General features: G+C 36.3%; 1 long non-coding RNA gene across 1 annotated transcript in view; it reads left to right on the top strand.

Moving 5' to 3' along the window:
- The window catches only part of LOC139796355 (uncharacterized), a 43,271-nt gene extending 23,883 nt beyond the window's left edge, over positions 1-19,388 (top strand). Inside the window, exons 3-4 of the long non-coding RNA XR_011725968.1 lie at positions 3,841-4,010; positions 18,879-19,388. This is a non-coding gene — a long non-coding RNA (uncharacterized lncRNA). The remainder of the gene's footprint in view (positions 1-3,840; positions 4,011-18,878) is intronic.
- The last annotated feature ends 908 nt before the right edge of the window (positions 19,389-20,296 follow it).

The raw sequence follows: 20,296 nt of genomic DNA, 5'->3' as shown, positions 1-20,296 counted from the left end.
TTATTGGTAAGAAATTAATAAAAATACTTCTAGAGTAGTATCTTCTTGCCTTAAAATACAATCCAAAGAGAAATGCTACTGCAGACCTTTTAAATGTCTTTATTATGCGTTAGATACATGCAAAGTGTATCAGTCCATAAGTTTCTGTCTCTGGGACTAAGAATATTAGAAGGAATGTTTATTTCTGTACTGAATGTGTCCCTGTTCCCTCTTCTTGGATTACCCAGCATTTTTCTGACTGTTGTGACTGCGCAGAGAACTGTGGAAGGAACTGTAGACTAGGTTAGTAGTGAATTTGAGCTGGGCTCAATATACCAGATATCTCTTTGCAGATTTTCAGCCAAAGTTTCTGAAGTTTCTAGATAAAGATGGACAGAAGAAGGAGAATGCTGTGAAAGTGATTCAATGGCAGTCAATGATTAATGATGAATTAATCTATCACTGTGTATCCAGCCTATTATAAAAATACATTTAACAACTCCAATAAAATTGCCTTGTGGATGACAATAATTAAATATAATTCCAAATAAAACATTCTGTTTTTCATCTGAAATAATTACCCCAAACATTGTTAGAAAGACATATAAAATACAGTTTAAAATAAATTCCAGGCAGCATTTTTTATTTCCTTACATCTCGGGGCATAGATTTCCAGAGGCTGCTAAACCCTCAATTTTTTCCTGTTACCAATAATCAAATTCCATCAGTCCATTGTCTTCTCTAGGAAAGCTAATTTCAGTTGCAGCATCACACTGAGATGGCCCTACCACTCAAAGGTAATTTAATCCTTTTTAGATGGTGGAAAAAATTTTAATTGATCCTTTTGAGATGGCAGCAGCATCTTTAATCCGGGCTAGAATATGCAGATACAGTATATTTAGGACAGTTTTAAAATTTTCTGTCTCTCTAGTGTTCCCTCTCTGAAGATTCCTGTCTTGTAAATGATTCATATTCCACAGTATTGGAAATTTTTTCCTTAGAATCTACAGTTTGCAGAACTAAAACTTTTAAAAATCAAACATAGACCTCCTTTGTAAAACTTTGCAATTTGATTCCAGCTCTAGGCAAGAAAAACTAGATAGGCTTAGGCCAATCAGTATTGTTATCAATCAGTATTTATTATTCAATTGTGAAATAATGTCAAAGCAGTTTTAAAATAACACCTGATAGTTTCAGGTTTGTTTTGACAGTGTAAGTTTGCTCAATATAAATATAACTCTAGGGAGCTGAAGGACAGTCACTCTGATGAAAGCCATATAGAGTCTCTCCCACAAAGTCTTCTGGAATGAGCTGTGCAGATTTTTCACTTTTTTATGTTGTAGCAGCAAAATAAAATGACCAGAAATAAGCAGTGCAGGGTAAGAACAGAGTAAAGTTGATATGGAAAAATGCTCACCCAAAGATAAATAGCAGAACAAAAGTTATTTTTCTCACTGGCTAGCCAAATTCCTTAGAGAAGTAGACTTGTTGCATACAATGAAAAAAAGCAGAGAGGGCAAAATACAGCTGATAAACTGCTGCTTTCAGCAAAAGATAAATGACCACAGTGGTCTGGCTTACACGTTTATGATCAGGGAGTCTCTTTATCTTAATGAAGAATGCAGTTTTTACATTTCTGTTTCCAGCTTTAGCTATATGAAATCTGATTTTTTCCTTTGAATAATTAAGACTTAGATAAAAGTAATCATACAAAAGGGAATAATTTGCAGAAGTTTCTAATTTTTTTTTCCAGTAAACCAAAGCACATCATATTGCATAATATTTAATTTGAACAGTCATATTAATTGTAATTTTCTAACTTCTGTTGGGTAAATTATTTTATTTTTTACTTGTATCCCCCTGTAATACATCTTGATTTGGAGGACCACTTTCAGAAAACTAGTGGACCCAAAGTATATGATGTTTTCAAGCAAAGAATTATAACAAGAGGGAAGTAGAGCAAGTGAGAAGCATTACATAGCAGTGGAGATCTCATGTCCTCGCGTAACTAACAGCCACTCCCAGCCCTGTAATAATGCCTTCTGCTTCTATATTAGCAAGGGAGCCTCTGATACAGAAACACAGAATTACCCAGGTTGGAAGGGACCTCTGAGATCATCAAGTCCAACCACTCCCCCCGTGGTTCCCAGACCGTGGCACTGAGTGCCACATTCAGTCTCTTCTTAAAAACCTCCAGGGATGCAGAATCCACCCCCTCCCTGGGCAGCCCATTCCAGTGCCTGAGATATTCCACTACCCCAGGCTCTGTTTCATGCTCACTAACATCTCCCTCCAGTGATCATTAGGATTCATTACAGCAGAGTTTAAACCTATTCAGAAATTTTAACTGTGTTAAAATGATCCATTTTGACTTGGTAGCTTCACTCCAGAGCTGACTTCAGATTTGTCTGGACAGCCGCAAGGAAGAATCAGAGTAGGTTTACAAGAAAGTGAAAGAAAATATCTAAATTTTCTCTTCATGGTCTCTTCTGATCCTGGGTAGACTCCTCTTTTCAAACCAGACTTCCTTACCTGAAAACCACTCCTGAAATGTATGGTGTTCTTTAGTTTTGCTGTTTCCTGCTTCCCACAGTCCCTGTGGGATGTGAGATTGATCTGAGTTGCCCTACTTTGCTTGATGGTCTTCGGGCTGCAACTCCTGTCTTCCAGAAGTGTCTGAATGACAAGCTTTCTCCACTGTTTCCTTTTTTTTTTTTTTTTTCTTTTTCTTTTCTTTTTTTTTTTTTTTCCTCAGCCTGAACTGAAATGCAGATTTGTCTCAATAAACCAAGATCAGGTTCATGGATGGCTGGGTTCCTAGTTTGAAAAAATTGCATATAAGATGATTATTCTTATTCAGTTTCCAAAAGAAATAGAGTCTTCTGGTTTTCTCTCATATACTGGCCACTTCTGTAAATCTTAAATGTGTATACCAAGACAACCAGTTAAGTATGCAGGATAAAATATTTACTGAGTTAACGGAAGTGTAAAAGTGAAATTGCAATTTTCTGAATAGGAAAAGGATCCCATTTTTATTGTTATTACTACTGGGTAACTGCATGTATTTTAGAGAATGACAGTTCATATTTAGCACCTTTGATATTAGCATAATTATAGTCTCCTCAGGGCAGAACAGCCCTTTCAGCTTAAAATTCTCTGTTGTCAAAATATAATAGTATGACTTCCAAAATAAAAAGAGAATCCAATATGTGAACTATGATTCTTTTTGCCCCACTTCCATACCTCCCTGTCTTTCAAGCAAAAATGTTTGGATGTCTGGAGCCATCAAAAGGGAGGAGGGAATGTAATTTCGGATATTAAGTTGGGATAATAAGTACCTGAATCTTCACTCCACTGGACTAACAGCTGAATCCTCAGTGGTCATAGAAAAGATTATCTTAAAAATTGTCAGTCACTGTTCTACTGTATTTAGAGTTTACAGAATTTTTGTTCTGCAGTGAGAATTCAGGTGGACTACAATGGGTAATTACAAAATTTGTGGGTACTGTTACAAAATGTTGTATTGTCACCCATCATACTCTGCACATGGATTGCTTTAGGTTGTAGATACTGGTTGAATAAACAAAAATGTTGCACAAGAAAAATGCACACACCTGAAACTTTTTTGAATAGCTGGAAACAGAGAATAGAGAAATTCTGCTAAGATGGAAGCAGAAGAGAAGATTATTTTTCAGCTTAGCATCATCCCCACTAGCATTCCTTCCTCCCTAAATACAAGAAAAAGGAATAGATAACAAAATTTCATTTGCTTCTCCCTGAGAGAAAACTAAGCTTTGACCTAGAAGGATTATGTTTGTGTGTGTAAACAAGGCTGTTTGCAAATAAAACTTTGTTTTTCAGGTTGTATCCAGGACTTTCACAGAATCACAGAACGTTAGGGGTTGGAAGGGACCTTGGAAGATCATCAAGTCCACCCCCACTGCCAGATCAGGATCACCTGGAGTAGGTTACACAGGAGCACATCCAGGAGGACTGTAAATGTCTCCAGAGGAGATTCCACAACCTCACTGGTCAGTCTGTTCTAGTGTTCTGTCACCCTCACAATGAAAAATCTTTTTTCTTATGTTTATGTGGAGCCTCCTATGCTCCATCTTGCACCCATTGCCCCTTGTCCTATCACTGGACATCATCGAGAGAAGCCTGGGTCCTTCCTCCTGACACTCACCCTTTATGTATTTATATATCATGTTTCTCTTTCTAGCTTGTATGGAATAAGAATACATCCAATACTCCTTGTCAGATCACTTCTCCAGGATAGAAAAGTTTCTCTTTCTTCTCACTTTTAGGTGTTTTATAATTGAATGCAAATCTCACCAAGGCCACTTCCATCTAGCTGGACACTACAGCAAATTGTTCTCTACTCCTGTTCTTCAATAAAACTGTCTTGAAATAAGGATGTGATTTATCTGCAGTAGATACCTGTAGGCCTCTTCCAGGTTCTTGCCTTCACATAGAAGATGTTTTTATATCAATCATGGTGACAATACCATTATGAAGTAATCCCCTTCAGTTAGCATACCAAAGGGACTATCCACACAGCCTTGTGCTTGCTGATGTACTATCTGCAGGGTACTTTTAGAAAAGTTTCCTGTCAAGACAGTAAGCACTACATCTACTGTCTCAGAAGGAGAATGAATGGAGAGAAGTACTTGACCTACCCAGAGGCTTCTGTATATTACCTGGTTTGGGAAATCTTTCTTCATCTGTAGTATGGTGTCCCCAAGCAACGTGTCACAGCAAAAAAAAAAACAAACCCAAAAAACACAAAAAAAAAAAAAAAAAACCCAAAGGAAAACAGGTAGAAATGATCCGTCCAGCACAGAATAGTTTTAATTAAAGTACTGTGCCTCTAAACAAGGTGCTATCTATTATCTGCTTTTTAAAATGGATGAAAAATCATGTTGCTCTTACTCACTATGTGCCAAGCAAAAGGCACAATAAAATGGCATTGAAATATATGAGCTCTTTGACAATAGTATTAGTCACATCTTATAACCTGACCTTTCTGCTGGCAGGGACATTCAGTAAGGTGTTATGAGAGGGCAAGCATTTTCAGTAGTGAGAAAATTCATAGTATCAGTCATGCACTAAACAAGCATCCCTCTCTCTGGACTGACAATTTTTCTTCTCTCCACATTGTCCACTGGGTTCATATTTGCTCCCCAACATTAAGGAATATTTTATTTTTTACAGTGCTGAAAGAATTCCTGAGATGAATGCAAACTGGGAATTACATCAACATGGTCACTGGTGGTCATACTACTAGGGTCTGTTCTTAGAAATGGTGCAGCATTACTATTAGTAAAGCTCTAGCCAAGATGAAAGTTAAAAGCTCTGTCATTCAGTTCATGTGCTTAGCAGGCCTCAGACTTAAGAAATATGCTTCAGGAACACCAACCTCTTTCTCTTGCTGAGATGACTGCAGCTGCTATGGTTTGTTATTGACCTGTGTTACTTCTAGATAAACTTTCCTGAATTGACTTAATGGGTTTGTTGCTGCAAACAATCCAGTCAATCTAGCCAAGCCGAAGTGATCTACAAAAGAGGAAAAAAAGTAGAATACCAGTGTCCACTTTTCCTTGCATCTTTAGCAGGAAGCTATTACAGCTTTTGCAAACTCTCACACCAGGTGCCTGAGGTCCACATTGTGTTTGCACTTGTGTGCATGTGAATTGATAAAACAGAGAAAACTGAAGTGTGGGGACATGTCCTGGTATATGAAATACATCAAAGGTATCCTCAATGAATAGATGTAGTGACTGAAGATAACATTCCAGATTGTATTTTCTTTCTGTCATCAGAATCACAATGGTCAGTACATTTTTTTTCCATGACACACAAAAAAATGCTTTGTGTGTGGAGAAATTCTTTTTACCTCCTTTTCAAAATATATATTTAAGTGCCCTTGATTTTATAACTCCAGTTTATTTGACTTGGGACTCTATTCAAATCATATTTCACTATTTAACTTTGTTTTGGCCAGCTAACCATGTGTCATAATGCTCACTCTTTAAGGAATAAAGTAGAAGAGGGATTAGATTAGTTCTTGCTCAAGAATCAAAAATCCTATCCTGGCTGTATTAAGTATGGATAAAGAGAAGGAAGTCCCACAGTGCTGTATTTCGAAGAGCTGATTTTTCAAGAATAAAGAAACTCACTAGTGAAATTCATCGGAAAGTGAACATAAATGGGAACAGAAGTGGGATTTTTACCTTTTTTTTCTTTTTTTACAAAGAAAGATGATAATTCTGAGTAAGAGTCCACCCTAAGGAAGAAATGAAATTAAATGAAAGCAATAAAGGAAATAGGTAGTACCAAAAAGAAAACAAAAATTGCCCAGTGTACAAGTTTCATGTGGAAGGAAACGATAGCTGTGAAGAAAAAAAAAATTAATGACTTCCTGCATTAGCAAAATGCAAAGGAGTCTATGTGTGAAAATATAAACCCCCAAATTTTCTTAAATTAATTCTGGGAAAACAGGTATTAGAACTGCTCATTATGACCCAGAAATAGACTTTAAGTAAATTGTTTAATTTTTGTTGAATGATTATTACCTAAACCACACCCCAGTAAGACATTAAGCACTCTAAAGAGCATTCTGTTTCATACAGTGGCCTTTTACAACTCAAACCTTAGAGTTCTGGTACACTAATTCATTTGAATAATACACTCACTGAAGTCAGCTTTTTGTACGCTAAAGATGGCAAAGAAATTCTGGAATAGCTGAAGAATATTAGGAGTTGCAGGCAAAGATTTTTGCAAAGGAAAAGGAGAAAGCCAAGGAAGAGGTGATAAGGGTTCAGAGGGAGTATATTTTCCACTCTGTTCCCAACCATAGCAGTGCCTGCAATAGTCCATGCCTTTTATCAAGCAAGCCAATCCAGCCACATCACAGCAATATTAAGGGCTGATTTGCTTTTCCTGAATATTGTACAAGTACTCAGAAGGAATATAAATAAAGGAAAAACTAAATTATCCTGCCATTAGTTCTGAGTTACATTTATCCATCAATTCAGTGTTTTTTCTCTCTCAGCTAACAATCAGCTACTATGCAGAAAATAAGTCTTGTCAAAAAAAGCCTGATTTTCCTCTTAGAGGGTATTAAGAGGTCTTTAGTTGTGCAGTGGGTTATTACAGCATCAGTCATGGTATTCTATGACAGTATATTTTCCAGGCAGCAAAACTCTGCATAAACTTCAATACTGTTAGTTGTAAAACTTGAATACTGCTTTAATCAACAGCTGTATATACAGATGTGTAGAATAATTCATAAATAGAATACTATATAAAACTCAATCTGCAACATGAGCAACTTGATTAATGAAAATCAGTGACAGAGATTGACAGGGGCACAAATGTAATGAATCAGCAAATTTTCAGATTGCTCAAGCCAAGCAATGTTCTTCGGTTCTTCCAGAGTTCAGTGGTAGCACCATTTACTTAAGTAGATAAACAATTCATTTAAAACAACACATTTAATATAAACTTCCATTAAGCTACAAAGGAGGCTGATATATGTGTCCAGTGTAAGATTCAATGAATTTGTAACTTTTCTGTAGAATAGGAGATGGTCTAGGTAGGCACCAAAGAGTGGTGCCTACACTATACAAGTGTTTTCCTGAGTACTCAAAACCTGGGGTCTTTCTGTCCACCCACAAAGCATAGTTCTTTGGCTCATAGCTGCAGTGCAATCTCCCAAATGAGAGTTGACCATAATGTCAAGCTGCAAAACTGAGAGAAAGAAGTGCACTTCAAGTTTTCTTCCACTGAAAGATTCAAGTGAACCTGTTATTTTTTTTTTCTCTTTTTCTCTCCACTTGTCTTATTACTTAATTCAGAATTGACTGGCAACATTGTATCTGTACACATAATGTATATTGCTTAAAATTTTCTGATACTCTCATCACATATTTGGTACTAATTCGTAAATATTAAGTCTTTTAAGACCGAAAAATCACCTACTAAAGAGACTTGAGAGTAAGCACTGTATGTCTTCCTCAAATATGAGTTAAAAATGCTGTCAAGCATCATTTTATGCTGCTTATTTTAACCCCTTATTGTTTTGGTTTTTAGCTATCTAGCCATCTAATGACAGAAAATCCTGACATGTCATGTGGCACTTGTAAACTAAAGGTAGGTCTCTAAACCATCATAAAGTATGAGATTAAAATCACCATAAAGGTGGCCTAGTCTAAGCAATTGATCTCAAAGCTATTATCTTCCCAGCAGCAGAGGAATTGCAGCTGCTCTGAGGTAAGAATAGCATCTAATTCTCCAGCATTAATCCAGACATTCTTTATACTACCCAGATTACACAGGGCTCTCAGGACTGCATTGAAACTACAGCAGGCCTGATTTATGCCATGCTAAGTTGCAAACAGAGTGTATGAACTTTCATATGTCTCTTTGAATGCCCATCTGTGCACAGATTTTGGCTGCAAAGAAGTCCCTTTATAAGGGAAATAAATGTTCCAGGTGGTATTTTCATCACTTAAATCAACAGTCCTCCAATGTGAGTCAGAAAAATTGCATTAACTTTTGTCAGATTGTTCAGAAATTTATCATCCTAAACTGAGAAGACTTTAGCTGCTGAACATGCCATGCTTCATACCTCAAAGGTCAACAAAGGATCAGAAATTCCAACCAGACAGCTGTGAGCTCCCAAAAGGGTGATTTTGCTTTTAGAGTGTATTCTCTGTTCTTGTCTGTGTTTCAAGCTCTGATGGATGTGTCTGCAAGTTTTAGACCAGGTGGAGCATTAGCTGAATTAAACTGATTTGTGTGTGCATTAAACTGCTTGCAGATATATGCATATATACACAAAGAGGCAAATAGACTACTTTCAAATTTGCCATCAAAAGAAAAGAGAAAAAAAAAGTTTTTCCTTAACTAAACATCTGAATCAGAAGAGAGATCTGCCTCTGTTCTTGAAGACTTCAAGAGAAATGCTAATTCACTAGCTCAGATTATTCCACTGATTAGTCATTAATATATTTTTCACTTCTCAGCTAAAGGAAGTATCTGTTGGCTCAAATAGCATGGACTTATAATTATGGAGCAGGAATATATGTCAGCCACCATTTACTAAGGACACCTATGCAATGAAGCAAAGAGTTCAGTTGGAGTACAGCTCAAAAGCAGACAGTTAAGCCTATATGAAAAGAACAAACACTTAAAGGGCAATTTAGATTAAAGAAGCTACTTTATATTCAAATCTTCACAAAACCCTATCTCCAACAAACAAAAGCCCACTATTTCATCCAGTCATCCATGTATTATCAAATTTATTGTCTAAAACAAGGGTCTTATATAGGTAAGGCAGCTGGGTCACTTTGGTACTGGTACCGTAGGAAAAAAATTACTTGGTTTTCATACTTGCAGCAGCTTGGTGTCCAAGGGACAGGAACGGTTAGCAAGCTGCCATTAATACTCCCTCTGTTACCTCTAAAACACAGCTATCAGCCCACGAACATAACAAAGTACACTGCTTATGATGAGATGTCACAAAAATTTCACACAAAGACTTCTGCACTGAGATTTGTGCTATTCAGATTCTATTTTTATTACAGAACACTTAGCCTTTTCCCCTTTTGCCTGAAGAAAGTAACAATATCTCCAGAGATGAATAAAATGGAGGGCCTGGTGATTTACAGAAAGGCAAGAGAGGATAAAGGAAGGGGAAGAACAGTAGGATTCCTGAAAACATTATTTAAATATAATTTATTGCAAATATTCATGCAGATGTTCTTGGGCTACAAATTGTGAGAAAACCATATATTTGCCAAAGTAAAAAAAAAACTACCTGGTATATGGACAGATAAAAAGTCTAGATTTAGACTTTTTTAACTATTAAAATTTAACTAAGGTTTTTAATAAACCTGATTCTTCCTTTTTCATTACAATAAGAATAACATTCATTACATTTATATCTTTTTTCTGTGTTTCCATTTCTCTCCATATAACTGTTAGACTTATTTAAGGGGAATCTTTCTGTAAAGGAAAGTTTTCACTAAAAAAATATTCTACATAGTCTTAAAATGACTGCCAGAAAATAGAACTGGTTTAGAGCTGAACAAATTCCATGGGACAGTGTCACTGCAGTGTTTCACATATTTGTCACATAGAATATCCTGATACACTTCTTTATCACTTGTAGTTACACTGCTTGCTTGTTGATATATATAATACTTGCCTGGTTGCAATGAAAAGGTCTAACTTGAAAGGGCCATGCCACAAAAATTTTACCTGCAGACTGCATGTGTTCTTGAATAAAGATTTCTCCACAGTTCTTTGTAATATGTTTGGGTTTATATTGCTTCCTTCTTCCAGTGCCTATCACCTCTCCTGTTACGAGATTCCTGCAGAATTAAACTAGGAAATTGACACAATCTTTTTTTGCCATTTTCCAGCATTTATTGCCATTGTTCAATAATTAGACTCAGTATTCACCTGGTATTGTCTCCGAATTGCTGCTTCAGAGAGATCTTTCCACTACATTACAGATTTTTGTCACATACTGAGTTAAAAGCCTCTATCGGAGGCTTCTTTACTTCCAGTTCTGTAAAATAATTTAACTTTCTTGTCAATATGCTTATTCTGCTGGGGTTGAGATGGATGCCAATCTAGCCCCAGGAAGCCTTCAGATTTATTAGGGGTAAAGCCATGTGATCATCACTGTTCTTAATGCACTTTTTAATTTAAGAAAGAGCAGGCAAGGCTCAGCTAACACGCTTCATATTGCTTTGTGTTAATTGAAGCACAATTACGACTTACAACACAAAAAGGAAGGTATGAAAGCCAGCTGACGTTTCCAAAGGACAATGACAAACAGCAGGCACACCTTGCCATATTCATTATGGGCATCTGAAAGAGTGTGACCTTAAAACCCTTTGAAAACAAAAGTGAAAAGGAGCAACATGACAATTTGTGCTTTAATGCTTATACTTCTTGTTTACACGAATCTGTCTGAAAGTGAATAAAATGAAACCTGAAAGTGCGAGTATAGCAATATTTTTCCATTAAAAGAAAACACTCCAGGCCTCTTCCCTTGTCAGATAATTTGCCAAGACCAGTATGTAACAGTAACACAATTAGTGCTTGAGACTGATCTCAGAGAGTCTCACAGAGATTTAACAATGACAGAAAAGAAAAACCACATCTTCCTCAAATATTTCATCTGTGTTTCATACTCACTCCTCTGTAAGGAAAACATTTTGACCTTTGCTTCACACACTTCACTCTAGAGTTTGTACTAGTTATAGGCTGTACTTCTGCAGCATTGCTGAGAGTTTTATTCTGCCATCACATACACGACGTTTGCCTCTCACATTTTCTCAGATGAGAAACTTGTGCCAAATCTCTCTGCTGAATTTAAACTATTTTTATTTTTTATTTTTTTTTTAGCACTGGCTGAAGGATAACAGCCAGAGCATCAGACACTGCAAAGGTCAGATCCAGATAGCCAGAAGGGGGACTGAATCTGCATTTGTGACCTTATTCCCCCAGTCAGAATTTCAAGATCAACAAAGGCCATGTCCAAACAATTTCACTGTTGAAGACTGGAGCTTCATGACTAAATTTGGACAAAGTTCAGTCGATAAGCTGAAGAGTCCCCTATCAGACTCCACTAATACTAAGGTTTGAACTCCATACTAACAGCCTGTTTTGAATACACTTGGGGAGGCAGAGAGGGAAATCTCCATCCCTTTTACTTTAGGTAATACTGCCCTGGCAGGGGGTTTGGACTTGATGATTTTCCAAGGTGCCTTCCAGCCCCTAACATACTGTGAACTGTGGGACAAATCTTTGTATTAAGTAGTGGCACCACTCCACCAGCTCTACCTATGTCACAGAAACTATTAAATCTAGTAGATATTTTCAGAGCTTGCCCTAACAATAGAACTTCTCTACAAAATGCAGTGACAAGCACCATTTTCTGTTCATTCCAGACAAAAGTAGATGCTGACAAGACAGTGATGTCAGCCACACTTTAGAGCAGCTAATAGCAAGTTAGTATTGTTGGTATGAATTAAATTTAATCTGAGCACAATGGAAAATCTAATATGTAATTTTGTAAGTTTCAGTATTGGCAAGATAACAGTAAAGCTTTACCAAGAATAAAAATTTTTCTTCATAATTTTAGGGAAACAGTGAAACTGCAAAAAATTAGAAAACACAAAACCCCAAACACAGTGTGCTCAACATTTTGGATACCATTTCATTTTCACAGTAACAAATGCATATGCTATTATTCACAAATATACATATATATATAGGAAGAAGGAAGGAAGGAAGGAAGGAAGGAAGGAAGGAAGGAAGGAAGGAAGGAAGGAAGGAAGGAAGGAAGGAAGGAAGGAAGGAAGGAAGGAAGGAAGGAAGGAAGGAAGGAAGGAAGGAAGGAAGGAAGGAAGGAAGGAAGGAAGGAAGGAAGGAAGGAAGGAAGGAAGGAAGGAAGGAAGGAAGGAAGGAAGGAAGGAAGGAAGGAAGGAAGGAAGGAAGGAAGGAAGGAAGGAAGGAAGGAAGGGAGGGAGGGAGGGAGGGAGGGAGGGAGGGAGGGAGGGAAGGCAGGGAGGGAGGGAGGGAGGGAGGAGGGAAGGCAGGGAGGAAGGAAGGCCATTTATCTTGTCCACTCCTCCATAAAGGAGGGCTGCAGGTGTGACCTTTTTACTCCTTCTGGAGGGCAAAATGTTCCTCAGAACTGAGCAGTGTCCTTGGCTCTGCACACCAGTCTCTAGCTGTAACTGTAAACATTGAGCGTTATCATTCCCAGAAGCAGACACTGTCTGAGAAACTTGCTGTTAATTTCAGCAAGTGCAGCTACTTGCAAGAGACTTAGCTGAAAGCAAAATTACAAGACAACAAATCACCTTTATGCTGGCCCAAACCAGGACAAAAAGCTTTTTACAAAAAAGAGCATTACTATCCTATGCTCTGTTACACAGCGTAGAAAAACTCAAAAAGTGTCTGAATAATGAAAATGTTTCTGTAGCAAATACGGATGTGGTCAAAACATTTACATGAAGCAAGAGGTACAGTGGGATAGAATATTTAACAGATTTTCCCTAATGTTGGAAACTATATACAGGGCAAAGTAGAATAAGTAACTCTGAGTCATACGTTTGGCAGATCTCTGCATTTCAAAATGCTCACTAGCCTTAAAGTGGAAGGGATGGCCAAGTACAGATGACACTGACTCTTTTAAAATGATGAGTATGAAACTGAAAGGATTTCTTCACATATTTAAATCCTGAAGGAAGAAATGAAGTGTCTGAAAGATTCTACTGTTCTGTTTGCATAGCTTCAAGAGAGAAAGGGCATTACAGTTCATACAGACATGTAGAGTCACGATTTGATTGACAGATCCTCAGATATAGTCAATATTTAATCCCATCTAATAAATAAACTTTATGCTTACAATCTAGACACATAGCAGAAAAACCATGAAGTCTTGTAAGAAACTGACAGTAGGCTGACGCATTATACACAAAATTTTATTTGCAGATTGCAAAGAACTTAGCAGCCTTTAAAATAAATGTAGTGACATAATTTTGTTGCTAAGATAAATCTAAAATACAGAAATAGTGTATAAAAGTTTAATTATGTTATCTGTGTCTATTTTAAGCAATTGTATCTGACCAAGTTAAATAATGAAAGATGCACTTATGCTAAACTAGTAACCTATACTGTCATAGTTCTTAACATGACTATTTTTATTTCTTTTTCTCATATATGCCTACAAAAGAAAACTTGCTTGAATTGAAAAAAAACCCTGAAGTCTAGACATCTTCCAAGTCTTGTTCTGCTATACATCAATCTTAAAACTATTCTGAAAAAACAGTGTAGTCAACCCTAGCATTAGTTTCAGTTAAACATGAGGGTGTAGAGAACAATGAGATTTTTGTCAGACTACGTTAGCGTAGGAACCTTGAAAAAACTCGTATGTGAAAGCATTTTTTTTTTAACTTGACAATAGAATTTCTGTCAGTCTAGGAAACAGGAACAGAATTTATTGTCAGGCAATAGAAAATAGATCTGAGATCAGAACGTTCAAAACCATGCAGAAGGTATTTTCTGTTCAGATTCTGGTCTTGATAACACAGTTCTCAGCATTTTAGTCTTATGGTCCAACAGGCTACTGGAGGTCAGAGTACTGCCAAGCCTTGTACAGCCTGGGTAATAACTATGTACTGGATAATGGAATTTAAGGTAGGTATTAATAGCTCAGTTTTGTACAGTTACCAAATTATGCAGAGTATTCACTGGGCAAAAAAGATTATATAGAGAAAAACTCTCAGCAGTGGTCTCAATACGTATCAACATATTCAACAGTCTGTGTTTGCTTAGGGTTTACAAGAAAATACTCAAGATTATATCAAGCAAAACAGCAATAAGCAATTTGAAATTCTAAATCATCTCCTACATGCCAGAGGAATATCTCAGGTCAGAATGTTTGCTCTCATGAAGTCTCTCTCCTTTTCATGACAATGCTTTCAGTCTACCTTCATTCAAAAGAAGAGCAGTTGTGTAGTCTTTGAAGGTTTCTCAATAGTTAGGAAAACTCTTCTGATGCTGTTCTTCTGAGGAAAATTCTACATGAATAATTCATCTGTATCTTCTAGCTACTTCTCACTAATATCAGTCAGCTTGCAATCTCTTGATTAGGGTATTTATATGCTTCTTTCTGAGGGGGATGACCTCTGGAACTCTTCCTACCTACATTTCTCTGTTATAGAAAACAAAATAACAATGCATTTTTCATTTATACTCTAGTTTTGAGGCATATGGGAATGCTGAGATATTATTCGCATTATTATTATTTCGCATTTATTTCTATCTACTGATATACATCATCACGTTCTCGTTTTCATTTATTGTAAATAAAATGTCCCCTTGAGAGACACTGTTTCCTTCTTTCTTCAACTTGAACATGTTTGTGGTGTTACAACAATTTATTACAGCAGAAAAACTCTTGATTTACACAAGTGTGAGAGGATAATAGAGTCTATAAAATAAGCATTACCAGCAAAAGAAATTATCTATCACTTTCTAACTCTAACATGGAAGTGTCTTGCAGCTCTCTAAATTATGATCAATTAATCCTTTTACTGTCTAGTATCACAATAACTTGTGCCTTGAGTTCTCTAACTTTATCGATCATAGCCAACTAGAGAATTGTTTTCTTCAGAATCACTTTTAGTTATTTTAAATTGATCTTTATTCCACAATATAAAGACATCTAAGATCTTGAGTACTTTAAAAAATAGTCTAAATAAAAATAAGTCTTCCTATTTAAAAACTACTAAAATATTTTTTCTGCACCATATATATCCTGTGTTTTCATGTATAGTATACTCTTATGATTATCATCAGTGATGTGAGATGATTTCTGCAGCTCCCAGAGTTGGAATTAAATTTCTATGCAATATGTTTTTTTCAACAAAACAGTAGCTGTCAGATTTTTATTTGATATTAATGAAAAAATTCAGTATAATCTGTTTCACATGCAGCTAAATCTTTCTGAGCCTAAAACCAGACAATTTTATTTAAGAACCCTTAATCTTACTTGATTTAGTGGAATACTAGCCTTGCAAGCTACAGGTGAGGCAAGTTGGATTTTGATGTCCTGTGTAGCATTCCAATCTAGACAGCTAACGTGAAATTCAGGTTAACATGTATCAAAAAATGGATCTCTTGCAGGTCTAGTGAAAGCTGATTATAGCCACATAGAAATTACCTACATCTGGCAATGTAAGCACATAAGGAATCAGGCCAGTTTTTTGTGTTCTTTACAACAAGCTATAGATGGTTCTAGTAATCTTTGGGCTTTAAATTTGATCTTTATTGATTTTATACAATCATGATGCATAAATGTGACTGTCAGAGTATAGATTTCTGTGCATAGACACAAATATATTTAGGGCTTTGTTTGTTTTGCTTGTTTGGGTTTTTTAAATTTTAACATTCAGAGAAAAAATAGAGACAAACAACAGACTTTGAGGTACTATACATACATTACATGTTGGTTCCAAATACTCACATTGTTTTGATCTTAGAAAATATATAAATCTTTACTTAAATGCTTACCTAAAAGTTTGAATGTTTACATAATGTCTTGACCGATATGACTTGCTATGTTTTAATGCAGAGTAATCTTTATCACAGAACTAGTTTCCAATTACTAAATCACAGGGTAAAAGTGAAGGGATCTTGAAATTTCCAATCTCTGCAAGCTCGACTGACTAATAAGCTTCAACTGTGACCAATGAGACTTAACCTGCATTGCACTACAGAACATTCTGCAGAGAGCAAAAACTAGGGAAGGCCACCAGAGGTAAAAAAGTTCCTTTAATAGAGTACTGGACTCAATCAAGCACAAATTGTCACAGTCTGATTGCAGATTTGACTACATTGCTCTCAGGACAGCAGCTAATATCCCTACAGAGTGCAGCATTTGCAAGCCCACCGTCTGTGCTCAGCGTTACTTCTTATATCTTAATATAGCTCCTGTATGCAGAAATATCCCAGTATGCCATGGATGGGATGTTCATAGGTGAATCATTTGTCAAAAGTAGTAGTATCCAGTTCCTCTGCAGCAGTCCTGGAAACATAGTTGCTAGGGCAGATATTTCATTACCAATAGCCTGTTGCTCTTCGGGAAATAAGTGTTTGCTACATGGTAATTATGGAATCCCCACCACCTCTAAGACATGACAAATGTATCATCAGTGTGAGTCTTACCTTCTATGCAAAAATTTAATTAAAAAAAATTTTTTTTGTAAAATTTTTTTCATCTCTGTTTATATTCTCTGAATTTTTTCCAAGATGTCTGTGGTAGATAAGAAATCTTATTCTTTCCCATAAATTCTACTTGCCTTGTTTGTACAGCTTGCTTCACCAAGTATTTCAGCACTAGTAAGAGGAACTGCACACTCTTCATCTGGGATCACCATTTTGCCTATACTGTAGTCCTTTAAAGCACCAGAATTTACAGTTTACAGCATGCCAAAGAGGCCCTTATTATTATTTCTCTTTAGGATGTAATGCTGTTCTGAGGGGGTATACAACCTATTGAATATGTTATTTATTGTAGTAAAATGAGAATGATTTTGACATGATTTCACTTGGTGAAATTATTGTAATTATTGCTAGTGAAAGCCATGAACAAATGCTTCCATTTCCGTATTTCACAGTCTCTGACTTGTAAATCGATGTCACACAGTCAGTTTTCTGTCAGAAATTACAAAGAAATGTAAAAGTTGTTTAACGCTATGGTGAGTAACTTTGGGGTAATAGTAATGGCTTTCAGAGATCTCATTTTTTTCCTGCACCTGGACTGTTCTGAATGGAACCTGCTTGAAGCCACAGTTTTAGGTTGTGCAAATCTGATACAAACAGAGGAGAAAAAGAAAAATAGAAACTTCTTCATTTGAGCTATATGTACATATGTGGGTTTTTTAAAAATGAATTGTGACAATCTCAAACAAAAAAAAAAAAAAAAAATTAAAATGCCAAAGCACTGATACATTTTATGTGGAATAATGGCTGATAAAGGAGTTTAAGATGCTTGGAATGTCTCCAAGAGGATATTTTTCAAGTTATGTTTCCCTTTAGTGACCTCTATGACTATCTTTACATAAAAATATCATCCACTTACAAAAGTCTTTCCAGTGAAAGGTTTCTGAAATTGTTAGGTTACAAATTACACTCCCATTTGACCTTTTTGGCTGACACAACACCCAAAAGTACCTTACAAAATCCAGTCATTAAATGGGTCATCAAGGTAATAGCACAGCATCACAGGAACTGATTGGTTATTGTGTTGCAGGGCCAGTTTAGGGGGCAATCTGTGCCCAATTTCTGCAGAGGACGAGGTTTCAAATTTTGAACTCTGCTGGTTAAACAGAGTTACTGCTGTGAGCCTTTATGAAGGCTGAGCAAGTAAAATGTACTGATCTGCCCGTTGTTCCAAAAGATTGTACTCCTGTTGAGAGAATACTTCTTCCCTTTATGCATGACTGACCCTCCAGTGGGGATTCTGCTGTGAGGTGTGAATATGGCCATTGTGAGCTGACTGCCAGCATAATTCTGAGCAACAGATACGGTAGCAAAGGCTTTGCAATGATGGGAAATGGTGCTGAATTATGCAGTCCCTTTTAAAATCAACTGCTTAAAATAAACCACACAACTGGTTACCTGGTTTCCTAGCTAACTTCTGTTATTGTAGATGTAAACTAACCCTAGCCCCCATTTGCCAGATCTACTTATGGAAAGGGGTTTTAGACATTAAAAACAAAATCCGTATCTAACCACTGGAGTAATTATTTTTTTCTAGATATTTTTTCCCCGTGAAACATGTAGATAAGAGTGAGACTGCTCTATTTCAAACACATTTCCTTGGAGTATTTAATATGCAATTTGTACACCTGGCTAGTTCTTTCTCTTTGAGACAATGATAAAAATCTTCAGTTTGATAATTTCTATCACAGGTAACCCTGAAAGAAACCCACAAAATTGAAGAATTAATAGTCTTTACTACATTCCTTTGTTTTTACCTCCTTTGTTAGTCCCTAGATATAGTCTCATTTCTGGAAGACTTGAATATACTGGTTTTATAGAATGCTGGAATACCCTCCAGCTCCTTCCTTCAAACAGTGAATGACGGTCACAGTTCACAGTCGTGAAGTATTCTTGCATGGAAAATTATATTCTCAATTATATGTATCTGAACTTTTCATTCCTGCTGCAAAATGCAGGTGGCTTCAGGAGGATTACTGTTTTACAAAATTAAAAAGTGAAATAATGTTTGTGGAAAAAAAAAAAGAACTTTTATTTGCTTGGGAATTTTATTCATTCACATATATTTTTTCTTCTGTTTGCAGTAGAAAAATGTATTTTGAAGATGCATAATTCCTCAGTCAAGATGAGAAATAGAATCCTTCTGTAGAAATAAAACTGAAGACTTAATAACAAGTTTGTGAAGGATAAGAAAGACCAGCATAACTTTATGAGGTAATGAACACATCTCTGCTTGTGTGTTTAGTACTCCCTCATGAATGGAAAGTGTTAACTGATTTCCAGGAAAGGAAGGCACATGATGAGAAGCATAATTGCTTAAAGGCTGAATCCAGAGATGTAAATCTGCTTTTAACACCTCTAAATAACAGACATAAAATCATAATAATCAGGCTCAAGGTTTGCAGGATGTAGAAATTATGAAATGAACAAAAAAGCTTCCTTGGGAATGCCACACATACTGCTGAGAATCAGACTGAAATAAAAGCTGTAGTGACAGTTTTTCACACCAGCCCCTGACACTGAAGAATGGAGTCAGAGAGCCTAGGTGAATTATAATAGTAGAATGGGAGAATATACTGGAGAAACTGTAAAAGATAAGAAAAATACATTTTGTTCTAGGTTGTGACACCATCTCATTCTATTTAACACACACATAGATAGTGAGCGAGAAGTCTTACCTTGGAGACATTGTAAAAACCATATTATTCAATTTGTACCTTCAGTATTTCTGCAGGTCCCAAAGACATAATTCTATAGGATGGGCCTCTTATGTACATACTACAGGCAGCTGTTGGGTGTATTATTCCCTTCTTGCAGTGAGAGGGATATAACCCAACAAGGTCCAACGTCCATTAATTTATCTTTTACTTAAAATAAAAGAATCACCTTTTTATGGTTCTGGGATCAGCCTTAACTGCTCACTTCTTTAAGAAGATCATGTACTGTGGTCATGTTTCTTTCACATCTGCACACTATAGAGCTTGTGGATCCAGAATAATTATGCCAGTCTTTAGAAGTTGGAGAAATTTGACTGAACTTGTATCACTTGGCGTCTGTATATAATTATCTGCTCTAAGGAAGCCACCAAGTATTCTGGCTCACCTGCAAATTTTGACTTGACCCTTCGGGCCTGTCTTTAGCATGTCACCCAGTTTTTCCAGAAGAGCTCCAGAGAATTTTTATTCATTATTGTCACTGAAGTTCTTGTCTAAGGGGACTTAGATGCTGTTGAAACTGCTTTGCTCCAACAGTAAAATTTAATTGCAAAGTCATTGAAACAGTCATAAAACCATAACTAATTCTGCTGGAAAATTACATTATGATCCTATAACATATGTCTGAAACCTATCCATTTGTGGGATGTAATTTTGACATACAGAATGAAATTTTATATGTAAAGCATGACATGAGTATGCCTCTCATGCCATCTCTTTATGGACCTCTGTTCATGACCTTTCCAATTTTAAACCATGTGTGTGTTCACTCCACTTCTTTATCTTTG

The sequence above is a fragment of the Heliangelus exortis genome, chromosome 4 (genome assembly GCF_036169615.1).
Source record: "Heliangelus exortis chromosome 4, bHelExo1.hap1, whole genome shotgun sequence".
Lineage (NCBI taxonomy): Eukaryota > Metazoa > Chordata > Aves > Apodiformes > Trochilidae > Heliangelus > Heliangelus exortis.
Note: the sequence above shows the minus strand (reverse complement) of the source record. Positions and strands in the feature narration are given on the sequence as shown.